Source organism: Mustela nivalis (assembly GCF_964662115.1).
Source record: "Mustela nivalis genome assembly, chromosome: 1".
Lineage (NCBI taxonomy): Eukaryota > Metazoa > Chordata > Mammalia > Carnivora > Mustelidae > Mustela > Mustela nivalis.
The window spans coordinates 84720676-84740340 of NC_139020.1; the positions used below are offsets into that span (position 1 = coordinate 84720676).

Sequence of the window (19665 nt, forward strand, 5' to 3'; positions counted from 1 at the left end):
TAGCATCTGCCCTCTGCAGGAGGCAATGGAGGCGATTTTAGCCCTGCTTGACAAAGGTGAACTTGGAGATCCAGAGTGGGCAAGGAACTCACCCAAGGTCTAACGTCAGTTCTTAAACTCCTAAATTCTGATATTTAACTCTATTACCATTGAGAAGGTGTCACGGAGCTTTGAATTCCTGGAAGTAATTCTTAAAATCAGTTCCTAGAATATTATTTTTGGAGTAAGCTTGGGCTCTGGAAATGTTTGAGGTTAAAGAGAGGAATCAAGATTGTGTGTGTGTGCGCGGGCGTGTGCGCATGTGAAATAGTGTCTCACCTATGTGATGGCCCCATGTTGCCCCCTAATGGAACTTTCAATATTTGCAAAATTCTTTACTGACTAGTCTTTTATTAAACTGAGACAAATAAAACATTGGTAAGCATGAACTTCTCACAGGATAACACGTTATCTTATCATTTTCATATTTAAATCAATTGCTACTGAAACTTTGCCCAATTTAAGGAAAATGTGATTGGGATAAGTACAGAAGACTTTGTACAAATTTGTAACCATATGTCACAGCCCCCTTCACCTGTACCCTGAGGGCTGATTGTTTCATACACATCTCTTTTTTAAAAATGCATCTAACAAAATGGGGTGGTGGTCTTACTATTTTACTAAATCTGGAGGATAAGAGAGTGGCTAACTTTTAAGTTTCATATTTGTGAAACATTTTTTTTTTTTTAAAGAGGGTTTGCAATCTCGCCCTGTCCCTTTTGTTAGCTGCAGAAAATCAGGCTAAGACTTCATTTTCTCAAGCCTCACTGTCTTCCTCTTCCAAAGTGGGGAGAAGGGTGCAATTTGTGAAGATTTCAACACAATTCCTGCTGCAGAGTATGCGTGCAAAAGTCAAATAGTGGTGCCTGGGTTTTCTATTATTACATGAGGAGATTGTAGTAAAGGAGCTCTGTAGAATTTGAACATCTCTGAGCCTATCTAGACATGCAGGATAAAAGGGAAAGGAGGCAGTGTGAGGAGCAGTTTTCATTTCTGTCCACCTGCGACAGTCCCCCTACCACACACGTAGGAGGAGCAGGAGTTTCAGTTAATGTGCCAGGAGGAGCTCCTGGTGTGGGCCACGGTTTCAGAGGACTTTGTGGCGTTACAGGCTGTGGAGGCTACTTCAGCGACTAGCCCCCCTCCAGAGGTATACAGTCCATCTGGCCCAGGACCACACTCCCCAGATGCTGTCACTGGTTGCGGAAAGACGGAACAGGTAAATGGGAGCTGGCGGTGGGCGGCAACAGGGGTGAAGGGAGGTGGGCTTAAGGGGACACAGTCAGTGTCTATCAAGTGGGCTGGAAGAAGGCCCCAGAAGAGGCTGACAGCGAGGGCATTCTGCCCATCGTCCTAGTCCCAGCTTCACCAGTTTTAAAGACAAACAAAGGCGGACAGAGTTAAAGCAGTGAAAATAGATTGTATTCAGTCACTATGGACTGTCGGGCAGAGAGCTGAGCGACATCCTGATTTGGGTGGGGGTGACCTGGCGTTTTAGCAGGGGGAAGTGTAGAGGAAGAGAGCGGGGCTCAGGTGGAGAAGGACAAAGAGCTGGTCAGAATAGCTATATTGAGGGCACCTGCGTGTGCTTCCTGGTGGTGACTGAAGTGAGGGTTCTAGCCTCTCGCACCGGCAGGGAGGCAGAGGCTCTGTACTTCAGGTGGTTACATTTCCAAGGCCCTCCGGTCCTTGAGATGGACACTCCAGAGCTGTAGGGGATACATATACTCCTCAAAGGGACAGAAGGAGGATTCACAGCTGACGTTCTTCTTAGCAGATGTTCTAAGAAAGGGAGGTTGGGCTTGTCCTCAGGTGGTTAGAAAAGCAGCCGACTTTTCTGGTAGGTGAGCTCTCTCAGGTAGGTGTTTTTATATGGGGTGGGGAGGGCTGCGGTCATCCTAGGGACACAGCCTTACACTGCTAAAAGCCATGCTAGAGTTTGGTCTCTTCTTAGTGCCGAGTTCTGCAGTTCTCACCATGAAGGCTTCTCTGACCAATATAATTCGTCTGTCAACTTTGATGACATTTTTGGAAACTGAAATATTAGTGGTTCATTCACTCCCTCCACAAAGATTAGTTGGGAGTCTCCTGTGTGCTGGGAGGCAGGGAGTCTTAGAATTGTTTGTATTTGTAGTCTGTTTCTTTGTGTTAGTGCTACCTTAACTAAGTTGCTAGTTAACTCTGAGTTTAGAAACACTGTCTTGTTTTTTTTTTTTTGCCATCCACACATTTTATAATTTAGTAGAGCCCAATAAATATTCTATTGAATGTATTCAATATAATTGAACAACACAGAATAAATAAAGAAGGTAAAGGAAAAGACTTTGAAGTAGAATTTGAGCGATTTGGGAGTTAAGTGGAGAAGAAAATGACCACATTGAAATGATGAGAGAGGTTATTTATTTTATTGGCTTTTTCACAGGAGGGAAAACTAAAATTCACCTGAAAGGCTGTGCTAACTTCTCCTATGTTTCTCCAACAGTCTAGAAAATATTTGCCATTTTCTTCCTTAAATGCAAAGAAGGAATGACTCTCTGAGATGCATTGTGTAGATGATATTAAAATTACACTTTTAATGTGTCTGAGATAGTGAACATTTCTACTAGTTTAACATTTATCTAAACCCTAAAAATAGGTCCAAAGGATTTTACTTCTTCTAAATGTTAGGAATATTCTCAGATCTTGCCAGCTCTGCAGCAAATGGAGGGGGTGGTTCTTGGATGGCAGAGCTCCCTGGAGGGAGGCCAGGCTGCAGCTGGCCAAGTTGTAATGTTTTCATCCGAGGTGTTGGCGTGATGGCTTCTACCGCTGTTTCCTCCCCTGTCATTTCTAAAGGAAGGCCAAGGTTGGCTAAGGGTCAGCGCTGGCGAAGAACTGAAAGACCAGGCTGCTTTTGCAAAAACTACATGCATTTTACCTAGTGGCCTTTTCCCTCTGACTGCCTACACGTCATTGATTTCCGTGGATCTTGGTGAGGGTGATTTGCCTGGCAGGGGACTTTTAGTGGTATTCTGTGGTATTTTTGTGAGATATGCTGCTGGCATCTGGTCAGTAAGGGACAGGGATGCTGGTAAACATCCTGCAGTGGGGACATTGGACAGCTGACAGGAAGGCACCCCACAACAAGAAATCATCCAGCCCCAAATGGCAAAAAGACTGAAGCTGAGAAACTGCACTCTAAATTTTAAACCAAGGAAACCAGTTTCTTGCTTAGCACGTCACCTGACAGCTTACTAGTCAAGGCCTGGTTCCCGGGTGACATCAGCATCACCTGTACATTTGTAAGAAATACAGACTCTCAGAACCAACTCCAGACACACGAATTTACAATCTGCATCTATTTTGAAAAGCAGGACTAACATTCTCTAAAAACTACAGAGGGCATGGCAGTGTGATTTAAGGACTTGGAGTTACCAAGTCAAGAAGACACAGCATCGTGGCCCTGCCTAGGTAGCGTCTTTAAATCTACAACATCTCACTTCTCTATATTTGTTTTTCATGTTCACTGAAGTATCTTTCACTTCTTTGTTCCCTTTCCCTCTCTCCCTTCCTCCCTCTCTCCCTCCCCTCCTTCCTTCTCTCCTAGTTATTCTGTTTCATCAAAGGTGTATTTTTCCTTATCCACGTGTGTGCATTGCTTGTCCTAGGACTTTAATCTGGAGCCACTCTTGATACACATGCTGAAAAAGCAGACACTTATCTCTTTAATTAAAGGAAATTGTCCTAGAGGGAAAAGTGGGTAGAATCGGAAGGACAGCCATACTTTCTGAAACCTGATATAACAATTAAATTCAACTCTTCTGCACTGAGTCTCTAGTGATGAGATAGTAACAAGGCAGGCAGTAAAGTTCATCCAGCACTAATTTAATCAGAAGCCAGGGGACTCGGTCTCTATGATATATCTTTTGTCAACACAGCTTTCAGTTTTGAACCCACAATCTAAAACCCTGGAAATTTACCATATTGACTTGCCTGCAAAATTTCTGCTGAACCCAAGTATAATAGAACTGATGAAAAAATATGTTAGTCTGCACACCATGCCAGTATATTGTAAAATGATGGAGTTTTAAAAATATCTTATTTAGAAATTTTCTCTCCTTTTTTAAAGCTTTTGACTATGGCAGGTTCACCATTTATTGGTTAAACCATTAACGCAAACTCCAGTTCAGTTTGATAAACGTTTACTAAGTCCCTACTATCTGCAAGAACTAGGATAAGAATTGTGGAAGATTAAAGAAGATTAGGACATAATCCTTGCTCTAGTTTATAATCTGGGGTGTGTGTGTGTGTGTGAAGAGGTGGACAAGCATAAACAGTAGCTTGTTGATGATCAGTATATTAATGTCATATACATGTGTACATATAATACACATATTAATATGTGTACCATAAAGAGTTCATAAATATTCATTTCTTTGTTGTTATAGAAAAGTGGATTTTGAAATTGGGAAAAAAGCAAAGCAAAAGAACTGAAGAGGCTCCCGTTCCTAAAAAGCTGTGATTCTGTGACATTCTATATTCTGGTTAATTATTATATTATATTTCAGGGAAGTTTAGGGAGCTTAAGTAGACTTGACATTCTCAGCTTATCACCCTATGTATACTGTTTTTCCAAGAGTTTTTTCGCAGCTACATTTTTCAACACCTCTCATCACTTTTCCACAACTCTTTCTGTTTTTCCCCTTTAAAAGGATAGTGACACCAAAGCAGAGACTTAGTCTTTTATTTTTAATTAAGTTAATTTTTTTTGAGACTTACTCTTTTTGATTGTGGATCTAAGTCACATATGGAAGACAATGAAACTGTTATGTAAATATTGGAGAGGACCTGCTTAGGTAATGGGTATTTTATCCATTTAATTGAATAAATTTTATCTTGCTTAGGAATGACTTTTTAAAATAATGCCTGTATTAGTCACTATGTAAATTTCTTTACTTGGCATCTATTTGAGACTTTAATAATGCTCTAAAAATGATCTTCAATTTTCCCCTGAGACCCATTCCATATTCAAATAGACATACACTATCTGGAAAGGACAAATAATGAGAAATTTAGTCCTTTTGATTGAAAAACCACCCCCCCACCCTGACCTTGCAAATGACTATTTGTGCCAACCATTACCTCAGTATTTGGACTGAATTCCTAAATTCAAATAAGATTGAGTCATCCTAAAGCTTTTATTCAATTGGGCAATCACATTAGAAGATTAATTTGTGAAAGCAGCTAGATAAAGCTGGTTTTATATGATGAGTTTCATAGGGCAGTGCTCACCTTTTAAATCTGGTAGGTTATGTTCTCCCGATGTGATGTTGAAGATCATTAAAATAATAATGGGTGTGCATTCACTATCATATGAAACGAGTTGGCTTCATTAATAATGCTGGCCTTGATTTTCCAAACATACTTTCATGTGCCCTAAGTTCTGTGAGTCATTTTCTTTCTCAATTGAATACTGTATTATGTTCTCACATGTGGCTTTTCTGCCCTTTACTGCTTGCCACTTTGACCTGACATCAAAGCTCAGAGGACTGGTTAGGTGGGTTTGTTTTGTTTTGTTTAAATGAGATAATGGGTTGTCTTTGGAATGCTGAAGGTACACTGGCAACTTAGGGAGCTAAAGGCTGGTGAAGGAGTTAAAACATTCTGCTTCTGAGAAAATAGAGGGGAGGTAATCCCGTTTTGGAAAATGTTGAAGTATTTGGCAGTATGTTTGTTTTGTCCTACAATAATTTTCTCCCCTCTTCCTTCATCTTCAGGCTTGAACTGTGAACTCAGAAGCTTCCAGGAAGCATAGAGTAGAGTAGGTCCCATCTGGGGAACTCTTTGGATTGAGTGCATGAGCCATATTCTGCCAGGTAGAGAAAGAAGGGAGCCCATCCTTGTGGGAGGAAAGAGGTAATAGAGGCCGAGGGAGCAGGTGGTGAGACCAAGCATGTCTGAGTGACTCAGTCTAGACCAAAGTGTTGAATGTGGAGACATATTAGATAGGGAGGGCAGAGGTGAAAGAAGAATGGTCTTTGCCCTATTTCTTACCGGAGAGGAGGAAATTTCAAAGTGATTCTTCCCAAAACAATGTGGGCAACTGCAGGGTCAGGTAGGTGGAGTGTGGATGGTGGTACGTGAACTTAAGGGGAGGCGTGTAAACAAGGTTGGGGCAAAGTGACTCGAAACAAGGGTCGGGTGGCCCAGCTGGGCTGGAGGTAGACTGGAAATCGAAGATCAGACCTCGTCAGACCCAGCTGAGAAAGATCTGACAGTTCCTCAAGCCCAGGTTTGAAGACTAGCTGGCAGGTGGGGGCTCCAGTGACCAGCATTGGGAGATGGAAGGTGAAGAAGGGCGGGGTTGTGTCTAGGGCCCTCCCCCACTGCTGAACTGCCATCTTGGAGAAGAACGAAGGAAGTGGAAGAAACTTCAAGTGCTCAGCCTTCTCCTCAGGAAGCCCAAGTTACTCAAGGACCACTCTATATTTAATGAAGTTTACCAGTTGGACTGTGTTTGTGTTTTTCTTAGTGGGAAAGGATCCCATAAGGAATATCAAGAATTACAGGAAATAAATAAGCAGAGGGGTTTCTGTGTACAAATTTATGCAGAATGATAAAATTTGCAAGGCTGCTGTATACCTTGGAGCCTATGAATGGGATTCATAAACTGATGGGCAGGTGGGGCCCAGTGACCCCAGAACAAGGACCTCTCAGATAAATCTTCTTTTAAGTGAGTTTTTAAAATAAACCTTAATCATCTTCACTGTCATGTTTGAGACCAAAATTACAGTCCTTCAGTGACAGATTTCAGACTAGATTAATCTCGTGGGAGAACACTAATGAATTTATGCTACTCAAAAGTCACACCCTCTTATTTCCCCAGGAAAGACACTGGGTCTGGAGTTGGGGTTTGGTACTGCCTGAAGTAATCCAGTGGTAACTAAATGTTGCTAATTGAACAGATAACAAAGACCCAGATAAGAAAAAAGCAGACTTGTTGAAAAATGCCTTGAAAACTCAAGGAGGAAAGAATCACTAATATTTGCCAAGAGAACTGATGGTATTGGGAATATATACATACATATATATATATATATATTTTTTTTTTTTTTTGAATAACAAAATATGTTGCAGAGGACAACAATAGAATATATAGTAAATACTATAAGTTCATGAAATTGTGATCTTAAATTAGGGTGAGGTGGTTATGAAAATGATGGAGAGAAATCCCTCAGGTACAGCTGGACTGAAAGACTCATTGTGTGGGTGAATAAATCCTGTCCATAGAATCATGTATCTTTCTTCAAAAAAAAGCAAGAACTGACTTCTTTCTTGGTTCTGGGCAAAATGAGGGCATCAATTTTTTGAGATGGTAATTACTTCGCAAGTAATTACTTCAAGGCTACCCACCTGCCCCTAATTTCACTAGGACTTCTTCCTACCATATCCTGCCTCCCCCTGATGACATTGACCCCGCTGTTTCTTGTGGGGAGGTTTTTGTTTTTGTTTTTGTTTTTCTGGATGAGAGCAGTGCCTTCTGGAGTAGGCTCTCTCAACCCATTGGCACTCCTCCCTTCAGACACCGAAGTCAAGGCAACTGTGGAACGTACCACTCTGAACAATGGAGAGACAAATCAGCAGGTGCCTTGTAAACTCAATTAGCTATAGTATAGATAAAGATAATAGCCTTATAAATGGTTCCTGTAAGACACATTTCCTAATAAAAAGGCAGCGTAAAGGGCCATGGGAATCAGGGACCTCATTTTCTTATTCAAAAATCCTCCTAGTGTCTGGGCCCTATACTTGGCCACATATTAAAAGTGGGTAGCCCCCACTTTTTTGCATTAGATCTCATCCCCTTTGTCTACTCAAGGGCATCACTGTGGAAAGTGTCATCTCTTTCTTGCAATCTCCAGTTTTCCCTCTCTCGAATAGCAGAAAATCATGCTATCATTTCTCCCATCTTTTGAAAACCTTCTCTTGACCTTGAATTCCTCTCCAGCTAACAGTTCATTTCTAGGTTCCCTTTTTATTAAGATTCCTTGAAATAACTATGATACTTGCTCTCTCCTGTGTCGCGCTGTATCTCTGTAATCCTCTCTGCTGTGACTTTGGGCCCCATTACACCCCAGGAACACTGCTGCTGTCAGGGCCCCCACAATCAGCCCTGCTAACATCACTGGTCAGTCTTTGCCCTCAGCTTTTAATAATGGCTTACTTTCTGCTCCTGGAGGCTACTGGCTTCTGAGCCCCTCATTCTTGGTTTTTCTCCTACCTCCCTTGACTCTCTTTCTCAACCTTCTTTGCTCATGTCCTCTGTCTCAACTTCTAAACACTGGATATCCTGGGGTTTGGTTTTTAGGCTACTTTTCTGCTCTTTCTACACTTGCTCTTTTATGATCTCGTTCTATCTCTACACCGATGTCTCTCAAATTTCTATTTCCAGTGCAGACTTCTGCTTTGAATGCCAGTCTTCTGTGTGCAGCTCCCTGGACAGTAGCTCATAGGCACATTGACCATCATCTGCCCCCAGCCTTCCGCTGTGGCTATCAGGCTGGTCCAAATCACCATGTTTCTCACCTACTTAATGGCAGCAGCTTCCTAAGTAGTTTTCCTATTTCAACTCTGTCCCCTCTACAATCTATTCTCAAAGTAATGTTACCTGGAACTGGGTTCATCTCTTGGTGGGTGTTGAGCCAAAAGACACAACCAAGCCAAAGAGTAAGAAAAGAAGGATCATACTAGCAACAAGTCCAGAGCACCCGGGATATTTCCCAAAGCGGGGTCTCCTCAAACAACAAAAGTGGGGAAATTTCAAGTTTAGGGTTCATGCATATTCATGAAAGGGCTTCCAGCTTTCATGGGATTGGGGTGAGTCATCTTAAGGTGAAAGAGACCAGGTCCCAGTCCCAAGGGCTAAGCAAGGGTCAACATCATCAGACCTCTGGTTCTAGCTGGCCTTGTATCTGAACGCTCAAAGGGGTTTAGACCCTCGAAGAAAACTCAAGAGTGTGTGTCGCTTTCGCCTCTACTTTTCAGCCAGCAGTAAGAGATTTATGATTCATCTCTTGTCCCTGATATGCTTAAGCTATCTCCCAGGCTGATAGTGGTTATTCTTACATTCCTTAGTTCCCTTGGAATCAATATCTACAGGGGTCTATTCTTTTATAATTTTTACATATCCAAGGAAGTTCTGCAAGAAATCACTACTGCCTTGGGCAAGTAGTGCCTGTCAGGCATACATCACAGGTGGTTGGGGACCTAAAGTGACTTACAATAGTAGTCAGTGATTCTTTACATGCATGTAGATTATATCACAGCTGTGTTAAAAATCCCAGCTTTTCTTCATCTCAGAGTAAAAGTCCCAGTTCTGATGCTGCTGCCAAGGCCTTCTCCCCCTCCCGGGGTCACTGGCTTTCTTGCTTTTTCTCACTAGCCGGATTGGATCCACTTACACCTCAACACCCTTGCGCCTGATGTCCCTTCTCTTCATGGAATGATCTTTTCTCAGATCCACACGGCTGAGCTCCTTAAGCTGTCTGCTCAGGTGTCAAATGTGTGTGAAGCTTGCACTGGCCACCTCCCCTTTCCCTGGTGTGGTCTAACTGCCTTCCCAGCCTTATTTTCCTCTTTGGCCCTACAACCTTTGTCAAGAGGAAAACCAGGCCCAAGTCACCAGATGGGGGCTTCCTACCTAACCTCATTGCCATTTCGGCCTTTCCAAAAATGAAGTTTTAACAGGTCAGTCAGGAATTTTAAGGCCAGCACTGGTGAGGTAATCCACTGTGAGGGTCTCTCCATCACTCTAAGGAAGATGAGATACTCTGCATGATAAGACTGCTGGCGGAAAGTGACCTTGCCTGAGGCAAGCAATCCTTTCTTTTCTTTTGTTACAAACTTCCTTGCCCCACCCTCCTTCCTATAAAACCCTTCTACTTTGTATTTGCCAGGTGTGCTACTGCGTAAGTTGATTGCTTAATAAAGCTATTTAGATCTTCAAATGCACCCAAATTAAAAAAGGAACTTTTGTTAACACCTGCAAGTGTGTCTGTGAGACATGGTATTTGGATATCCTCTCTGCCCTATCCTTCTAGTTGGAAAAAAATCCTGGAGGTCAGGGATTTTGGTACTCAGGACTGTATTTGTTGGTCCCAGGAGAATGCCCTGCAAACGCAGGTGATCATTAAGTATTTATTGAATGAAAAGAACAAATCAGGCTATATCTGATAGTACATGGCCCAGCAGTTATAATAAATATTTGGGATCAAGAATTAATCTGGTTGCCTTTTCAGGAGTCCATTGTTTTTCTTCCTTTTTTTTTTTTTAATACTAATGATTAATAAAATCGTGCTGTAAGCACCAGTCTGTAAGTAATGGTGATTTCACTCCATTTATGTAATAGTAAATACTAATGAAGACATAGTTTTCATATGAAGCACCGATTATGATAATTAAAAATCCTATTTGTACATTTTCTTGTATTGTCACAAATTAGATAAAATATTTAAGATGTTATTTTTATATAATGTTATATGCATAATGGAGTATTTATAACTCTTTACTCTAAATACTTTTTTAGAAAAAGGCTTTTTAGGGAATGTAAATGGAGCAGTCTTGAGGGCTGTGGAAGTCAGAGAATAATAGACAATCTAATATTGCCCTCTAGTGGAAATCATGAAACATGCACTATTGGAATCTGATACTCTTAGAGCAAAGATATCATTATCCAGGTGATGCCTAGGGCTTGGCTGTTTCCAAGTTCATCTGCTTTTATAGTGTTGAGTTAAAAATTTTTTATTTAATTTTTAAAACTGAGTCCTTATATAAAATACTTGAATAAGTAATATATAAAAACTATACATAACCAAATCAACTTTTTAAAAAAGTGTTCACATTTCATCAGCAATCCAAGAATTAAGAGTGGTATACTTTTTTCATCTATCAAAACAGTAAAAAGTTGGAGAAGAAAGTGGAGGTGAGGGCAAAGAGGCAATCGCATGTTGGTAGGAGCATAATTTGATGCTAGGTTCTTAACCTAGGGTCATTTTGTGGGGGAGAGTTTCCCTAAAACTGTGTGAAAATTTTTATGTGTATTTGCCTTTTTTTTTTTTTTTCTGAGGAGAGGTTCCATCCGATGGTTCCAATTCTCAAGGGGACTCATCCACTCAAATGTTAAAAACAATGTTTATTTTGGGGGGTCACATTGGCAATTTGTGTCCCCCCCCTTCCAAAGGTCATGGGCATTCCAGCATTGTTTTGAATGCTTAACAAGTACCAACCACCTAAACATTCAGCATTCAGGGAATTTCACATAAATCCGATTCCAGCCCTAGGGTGGAGTTACTATGGCGGTTAGTTAGTGATGGTGGTGTAGAATTAACGATTCTTTCTCTTGCAAATTTCATTAGTAAAGGAACTAGGAAAGGAGGCTGGGTAGAGAAGCGCTAATTGCTGAACCTGATTTTTAGTGTTTTTTTTTTTTTTTTTTTTAAACTTCAAGTTATCAAACAGAACTCTTCCAGTACAATGGTGCCATTGAAAGTCTTGACTAAGTTTGTCCATCTTTCCATTTGATACTGTGTGTTGGGCACAAACTTGCCTTCTCAGTCTTTGAGGGTGTGGGACGGCAGGGGGCAGGGAGGGGGCCCATTATAGTACCCTGGGAACACTGCATTACTTGTGTAGATAAAATTCCTGCTCAGTAGGAATCCTGACTCTGGAACACAATGAGTGCAGCTGTTAGAACTAAAGAAACAGCTACTGATAGAGCAGGATCTTCAAGATACAAGGTAAAGAGAAAACACGCCAGGGTCAGGGCAGCCCACAGCTCTACCTCTGGTATGAGTTTACAGACCTCTTTGTTTCTAATTGTGGAGACTAAAGACCCTGGCAGCAGGGGTTACCTCCAGGAGGGGAATTGGGAAGATGAGAGGCACAGAGGGAGGCTTTCTTTTAGTATTCCTGCAAACCTTTTGTGCCTGCAGCTCTCCTCCATTACAAGAATTCCATATATGGAAAAGAATTCCATATATGGATCATTTCTAATAACAGAAAACCACAATAAGAAAAATCTACCCAAAGAAAATTTTGTTTAAGAAAAAGTACTTCCCAGACTCAGAATTTTGGTTCCCTTATTTTGAGCAACCTTAAAAATGTTCACATATTTAGGTGAAGCTCTTTTGTTAGGCTTTGGGTTGAGCTGTGTCATGTTTTTTAAATTTCCTATTGTAGGGTTTCTGAAATCCCGTCTTGTCAATGAAGCGATGATTAGCTGAACTATGAATTGCAAGAGATGAAAGTCATACATTTAAGACACTAATTGTGTCTTTTTTTTTTTTTTAAAGGGTAGAATTCTAGAGAGATCTCTTCTGTAGGAAGGTCAGATCCTTTCTGTTATATATATGATGTTACACATTCATAGTCCAGCACAAACACTTGCAATGGAAAAAGGCTGACGACCAGAGTTATAATTAGGTCCTGCTTATTTCCTTTGGAGTTTATGGTCCAGAAAGCTCATGGAAATGAGGAGAGTCTTATAACCTTGTTCAGAGTTGAATTGTACAACTCGCCCCCTCTCCCCCGCCAAAGTCATATGTTGAGGTCCTAAGTGCCCTTCATCAAAGATGAAGTCATACTGGAGAAGTGTGGTCTCTAGTCCAGTATTACTAGTGTCCTTGTAAAAAGGGGAAATTTGGACAGAGACACGTGGTTGGAAAGAACACCATGTGAAGGCAGAGATTGGGGTGATGTGTTAAGGAGCAAAGGAATGCCAAAGATGGCCAGCAAAATGCCAGAAGTTGGGGAAGAGAGCTAGGGCAGACTCTTCTGCACAGTCCTCAGAAGGACCCAAGTCTGCCCACGCTTTGCTCTTGGACTTCTAGCTTCCAGAACTGGGAGACAGTCAAGCATCTGTTTAAGCCATTTGTGGTACCCCTTTGGCGCGACCCTAGCACACCAATATCCCTTCCAATCTAAATGGAATCTAACAGTGAAATAAACCTGGAAAGGAGAAAGCAGACCACTTTAGAGTGGTCAAATCAGCCCCTCATTTTAAAGTTTATACTTTTTTTTTTCATGGTACAAAACACTCTGTGCAAATAGCAAAAATGAGAGAATCCCGTTCGCAAAGCATCCAGAGCTTAACAAGTGTTCAGTGACTGAGCAGTACCGTGCAGCCCACCTGGTGCTATGCACCTTACTTTGATTATCTGTAATTCTCTCATCAAAGCTCAAAGTTGATACAATTCTGTTTTCAGACAAGGAAACTGAGCCTCAAAGGAATAAGGGATGACTCCTGAGGTGGCAGAGGCTGTAAGTCATGAGCCCAAGATTTGGCCCTGGATTTGATAGACATTGTCAGATTCAGAATTGCTAGACTGTAAATTCATCAACTGTAATTTTGAGATGCTTATTTCAACTTTATTGTTAAGTACGCAGGATCTACCTATTGTTTTAAACTGTGGGGTGGCAAAGATGGCACTGGGGGCAGGTTGATCCATGGTCCAGTCTTTAAAACCTTGACAAAGGTGATGTTGATTGTGTGCGTGTGCGCACGCAGTGGATGGTAATAGTAGTTAATTGTAGTAACAGGGAGAAGTATCTCTAATAAAGCTGATTTTTTTTTTTTTGTGAGACTGAAGAATATAATCATCTATTTTTCTCCATTTTAAGGATGGAGGGATGGTTTTACTTGAGGACAGCCTCAGATATCCGGTGATTTTGTAACCCGAAGTCGATTTATCAGATCAAGTGGACTTTCCATTCACTTGTACAGAATCGTTGGATTACTTGAAATCGCTAAAAATTTTAAGGTAGCAATCAAATTGAAACCCTGCAACTTTCCCATGAAATTCTTACATAATGTTGATACTTATAATTAATCAAATCCATCTATGACATTTGACTATGTGAAAATGATCTATTAATTTTAATACTTATGTATGAGGAGTACAATACTTGTATGAGGAGTACAATAAATAGTTCTCCGTCTGGGCACATCTGCACCCTCTCCACAAGGTAAGAGAAAACTTGTTTTTTTTTTTAAAGATTTATTTGTTTGACAGACAGAGATCACAAGCAGGCAGAGAGGCAGGCAGAGAGAAAGGGGGAAGCAGGCTCCCTGCTGAGCAGACAGCCCGGATGTGGGGCTCCATCCCAGCACCCTGGGATCATGACCTGAGCAGAAGGCAGAGGCTTGAACCCACTGAGCCACCCAGGCACCCCTTGCTTTTCTTTTCATAACATATGCTGTGTTCATAGGTAGAGTTTCATTTAAATGCAAAACATTGTTATTTTAAATATGAAATGAAATCTCATTTACTTTCATCTTCTGTTACACTTTCTAAATCAATTTTAGAAATTGATTGGAGCCTTTCCCTTATTTGTGGGTAGTTAGTAAAGTTAAAAAAAAAAAAAAAGACACAGATTCTTTATGTTTCTTTATGTAAACTTTTTTCACTTCTATATACATCAAAGTCTTGCAAATTATAGAACACCCCATAACAGCAGTGTATTTACTCACAATCTTCTCTCACATATTTTGAGAGATTTGTGAAGTGTTTTTGCCCCAAAGACAAAATCCGAGCATTATTTTTTCTTTATTTTTTGTTACATAATAGCATATGTGAAAAAAATGAGATGCCATTGAAAGCCTTTCCTCTGGGGAGTAGAGAGTTTCTTTGAATCTCTTTTACAATAGCATTTTTTGCCCCGTTTCTGTTTTTTTGTTTGCTTGTTTGTTTGTTTCAGGTGTGTGATTTCTGATTTACTAATACAAGTACTCTGATGAACTGTCTAGGGACCTATAACCCTGTCCCATCTTTGGCTTCCCCAACTAGTTACTGGCCTTGCAGCATGACAAAGTGTTTTAAACAAATCTCCTCTGTTCACCCAGACTCGCTTTAAAAGAGCTCTGAAACTGATCCAGGCCAGATGGCCCGGTCTCACCAGCCTCCCAGCCTGCTGTAACTTCCACCACTGCCGCCATTTTCCACAGTGAGATAGATGGAGTGGAAAATAATATTAATCTTCAAGAGGAGGATTCATGCATTATTGGTCTCAGAGAACCTATCATTTAAAAGCAATTTACCACCACAAAATGGGTGCCATTTTAGAGAAACATGAAACAGAACAGAAGAAATCTGTTTTCTAATGATTCAGCTGGCTGGTTCTAACAAAGGCACTGTATTGAGCTATCAGTTTGCTTGTATTTTAGTAACACCACTAAACCATACTGTGTCTGAAAATAGGAAAAAAAACCAGGAGAAAAACCAGAAGATCCTCTTCTCTTTAGATGGTCTTCATGTATTGCCTAACTCCCAGCTTTTTTTTTTTTTTTTTTTAAAGCAGGTTACTATGATTGAATTGTGTACTTCCATAAAAATAGAAACTGGGAAAGAAATGATTAACTATATGAAAGATTTCTGTGTTTCCTACTGCTGATGGTAAAAGCTGTGCCCAGAAACCTTGAACGTGAACACAGGTTTTTGGTAAACTAACTCAAAGGACCCTTCTGGGCTGAAGTATCTGTGTCCAGTGTCTTTGCCATGAGAAGTTTCAGTCTCTGCAGGAGAGAAGTCACTATGGAGTGGTAGAGGCCAAGGGCAGGCCACCGCAAGAGGGACCACTCTGGAGTAACGATGATCCTGAGCCATCAAGACCCTGTAGGCTCCGGGCACCTGGGTGGCTCAGTGGGTTAACACCTCTGTCTTTGGCTCAGATCATGATTCCAGGGTCCTGGGATCAAGCCCTACATGAGGCTCTCTCCTCAGCAGGGAGCCTGTTTCCACCACTCTCTCTGCCTGCCTCTCTGCCTACTTGTGATCTCTGTCAAATAAATTAAAAAACAACAACAACAACAACAACTTAAAAAAAAAAAAAAGATCCTGTAGGTTCAAGGGTTAGAGTTTAGGTTGGGGACCATTAAGACCCTGTGGGCTCAAGACAAACTTTCTCACTCTTTTAACTACATAATTTTACATTTGGATCTTTCCCAGAATAAGGGTTACTAGCAGAGATAGGTTTTATCTGAGTAACCCCTCTGTATCGCAGGGCAAACATCTAACTACCAAACATCTCCCTTCTTATCACCCTGGGAAATAATTTTTTTTTTTTCCTCTGAAATCCTAGACCCCTGTTCCCTTCTCCTTGGTTCAGAATGACATATATGCCTTATTTCACCTGACTGTCTTCGAAATTTCCATGTCTGGGTGGATCCTCTGGATGTACTGTGTGTACACTAGTACATTGGATTTTCACCTGTTAATGTCTCATGTCAATTTGATTCTTAGTCCACCTGGAGAGACCCTTAGGGGGACAGGAACTCTTGTTCCCTGACAGAATTAACGAAGAAGAATTTCTCATCTCGTTTTTGTTTTCTGTTAATAGGGGTTATCAGATCATTAATCACATTTGTTCCCAAGTTTGGTCTATAAAACTGTGAGTGGAGTATATTTAGGCATTAGGAGTATATTGGGAATTTTATAGAATTTTTAGTGATTTTTTTTTTCCCAAGAAGATAGCTAACTGAGCCTTATGGGGTTTAGACACACTGTCTATTCTTTTGAATGCATATAGATTATGTACTCATCAAGAGGAGTTTGAGATGGGTTTTATTAAGCAGGCTTTTTCTTTTTCCTTTTATGCCTCTTAGAGCATTGTAACAAGGGTATTTGGTACCATGGTTCCTGCTTGTCCTTGGGAGTCTGAAGTCCACATTCTTCACCGGAGGGCTTACCAGGATCTGGGATGGGGAAGATGAGGCTGCTCTAAGGAGTTGGATATGGACTGAGCAAAGTCCCAAGGCACCTTGTTTGTCAGTCTTGCCAAAAAGGCAGTGGGCAGGCTATTATGTAGGTAAACTGTGAAAAGAAAAAGCAGGACCATAGTCCTCACCCGCGAGACTTAAAAAGAGACCTTGAGTTAGAAGATGGATGCTCATTTACCTGTGGGATTGAAACTCATCCTCATCTAAGGTCTTGGGAGGTAAGATGGATAACCATCTCCTTGGTTGAGGTGGAAAGTACTCAAGACCATGACTTCCCTGATTTGGGGCGGAAGGACAACCTAGGAGATGAGAATTTTTCCTGTGGGAAGGAAGCTATTTGGAATGAAGAGGCTTGAAGAAGCAATCTGCACCAGCTAAATGTTATCATCTCCCCCCCTTCATGTGGATTGCTTTCTGAAGTGTCTGGACATGTCTGCCCTGTCTGGTGAGCTGGTCCTGGGCCACCGAATGGTGGTAAAAGGGAGGGGAGGTCTGTCCATCCAACCACCATCAGTCTCCAGGGAGGAGAGGGCTTTAACCTTTCCAGGGGATTATGTCAGAGTTTTGTGACAGTGGGTAGAGAATCACAAGAACCAAGCCGAGCCCACCCCAAAGCCATAGCAGTCAGTGTCACACTGTCCCATGGTGTGGGGAAAGTCTGGAGAGGACAACAGGTGATGTCACCAACAGTAAATATTCTAGTAACCCTGCTGACATCTGGAGGGGCAAGGATCAGTGCAAACTCTTCTGTGACATTAGTAAGGGTGAAAGGTGGGGGGCAGTGCTAGAGAGAGATTGTGAGTCTAATGATCAAACTCTGTTAGTTGTTTTATAATTGGAAACAACGGATTCTTTACTAAATGAAATAGTGGCAACTTTTTTAAATTTAAATTTTACTTTAATCTCGTCTTACAAATTAGGCTGTAGTGATATAGGCCTTTGGTCAGTTCCTATAACTTTCTTGCCTCAAGGTTTTTGCTCAGGATGTTTGCCCCACTTGGAACACTTCCCCCCCACTTGGCAGAACTGACTCTTTTTCATCCATTATGATGATATAAATGGTATATCGTCAGACAGTATCTCCTTAACTACCTTATCTGATTAAAATCTTTGCCTCTGTTGTTGTTCTCCTGTTTGTCTCTCTTTCAGCACTTCTCCATATCTGTAATTATTGTATCTCAGTATTTCTTTTCTTCCTGTCTATCTCATTGAATAATAATATTCTTGAGGGCAAGGATCTTGTCTGTTTTGCTTACTTTTGGTCTTTTTACTACTTAGCACAATGCTTAGCATGTGGAAAAAGAAAAATTGTTAATTGATGAACAAACATAAGTCTGATGCATTTACACATTTAGTTGTGTTGTAAGTGTTGGCAGGAAATTTTTGGAAAGGTAGCATCTCACTGGTTTTCAAGAAACCCACCTCTTACCTGAAGAGGCATTTTTCTAAAGAAGACATACAGATGTTCAATATCAGTCATCATCAGGGAGATATAAATCAAGACCATAGTGAGATATTACCCTATACCTGTCAGAATGGCAAAATAAAAAAGACAAGAAATAAGTGTTGATGAGGAGGTAGAGAAAATGGAACTCTTCTGCACTATTGGTGGAAATGTCAATTGGTACAGGTACTGTGGAAAATGGTATGGAGGTTTCTCAAAAAATTAGAAATAGAAATACCATATGATCCAGTAATTCCACTACTGGGTATTTGCCCAAATACCAAAATAAAAAACAATTCAAAAAAACCTTACTCCCCTATATTTATTGCATTGTGATTCACAATAGCCAGGATATGGAAGCACCTGTGCTCATTAATAGATAAAGAAGATGTAGTATATGTGAACAATGGGATATTACACAGCCATACAAAAGGATGTGATCTTGCCATTTGCAACAACATGGATGGACTTTACACTAAGTGAAAAAGTCAGACTGAGAAAAACAAATGCCATATGGTTTCACTCCTACATGGACTCTAAAAAACAAAGCAAGTGAATAAGCAAACAGTAGACTCAGATCTATAAATAGAGAGAACAAACGGATGATTGCCAGAGGGAAATGGGGTGTGAGGATAAGCAAAAGGAATGAAAGGGAGTGGAAAATACAGGTTTCTAGTTATGGAATGAACAAGTCACAGAAGGTACAACTTAGGGAATATAATCAATGATACTGTAATAGCATTGTATGGTGATAGATGATAGCTACATTTATGGCGAGTATAGCATGATGTATGAAGGTTAAATAATTATGTTGTACACATTAAACTAATGTAACATTGTGTGTTAACTATACAAAAAATTTCCACAAAACCTACCTCTTAAGACAAAATTGTTGGAGAGATTCTGAAGTCTTTCTTCTGGTGTACTCCCTTGTCAAATGAATCGATTACGGAGAAATCTTATTTATGTCCAGACATTTTTTTAATTGCCCTTCCTTCTTGACTATTTGCTAATGATTTTAAAAAGATGCTGTACTGTAGGGTAATTCAACTGAGAAAAGAAAGTGGTATGTTTTAACATCTGCTACCCCAGTGATCATTAGCATTGACCTTTTGATGTGGCTGGAAGGGAGGATAGTGTGCTCAATAAAGGGGCAACTTTCACAGTTGAAGGGAAGTCTTTCTTTGGTTCAGGTAATGCTTCCCTAATATTTTCCTAGCATTGTTAAAAAAATCGAATGACTGACTTTGTGGGAGACAATTCTTCATCTGTTTCTTGTGTTTCTGGATGTTTTATATGAGTTTTTGTTCCCATCTAATTTTTCAAGGATGTTTGTATGGCAAAGTCTTGGAAGATAGTGATGGTGTCTGTCTTAAGGCAGGGGGCAGATTTGTTCGCTCTTCAGGACGATAAAGATAATCTCTCCCTCTGGAAC

General features: G+C 40.7%; 1 protein-coding gene across 1 annotated transcript in view; it reads left to right on the forward strand.

Moving 5' to 3' along the window:
- Positions 1-1003: 1003 nt before the first annotated feature.
- The window catches only part of OTOL1 (otolin 1), a gene marked incomplete at its 3' end in the record, with an annotated part of 70995 nt that continues 52333 nt past the window's right edge, over positions 1004-19665 (forward strand). The window contains exon 1 of the mRNA XM_082696672.1: positions 1004-1258. The remainder of the gene's footprint in view (positions 1259-19665) is intronic.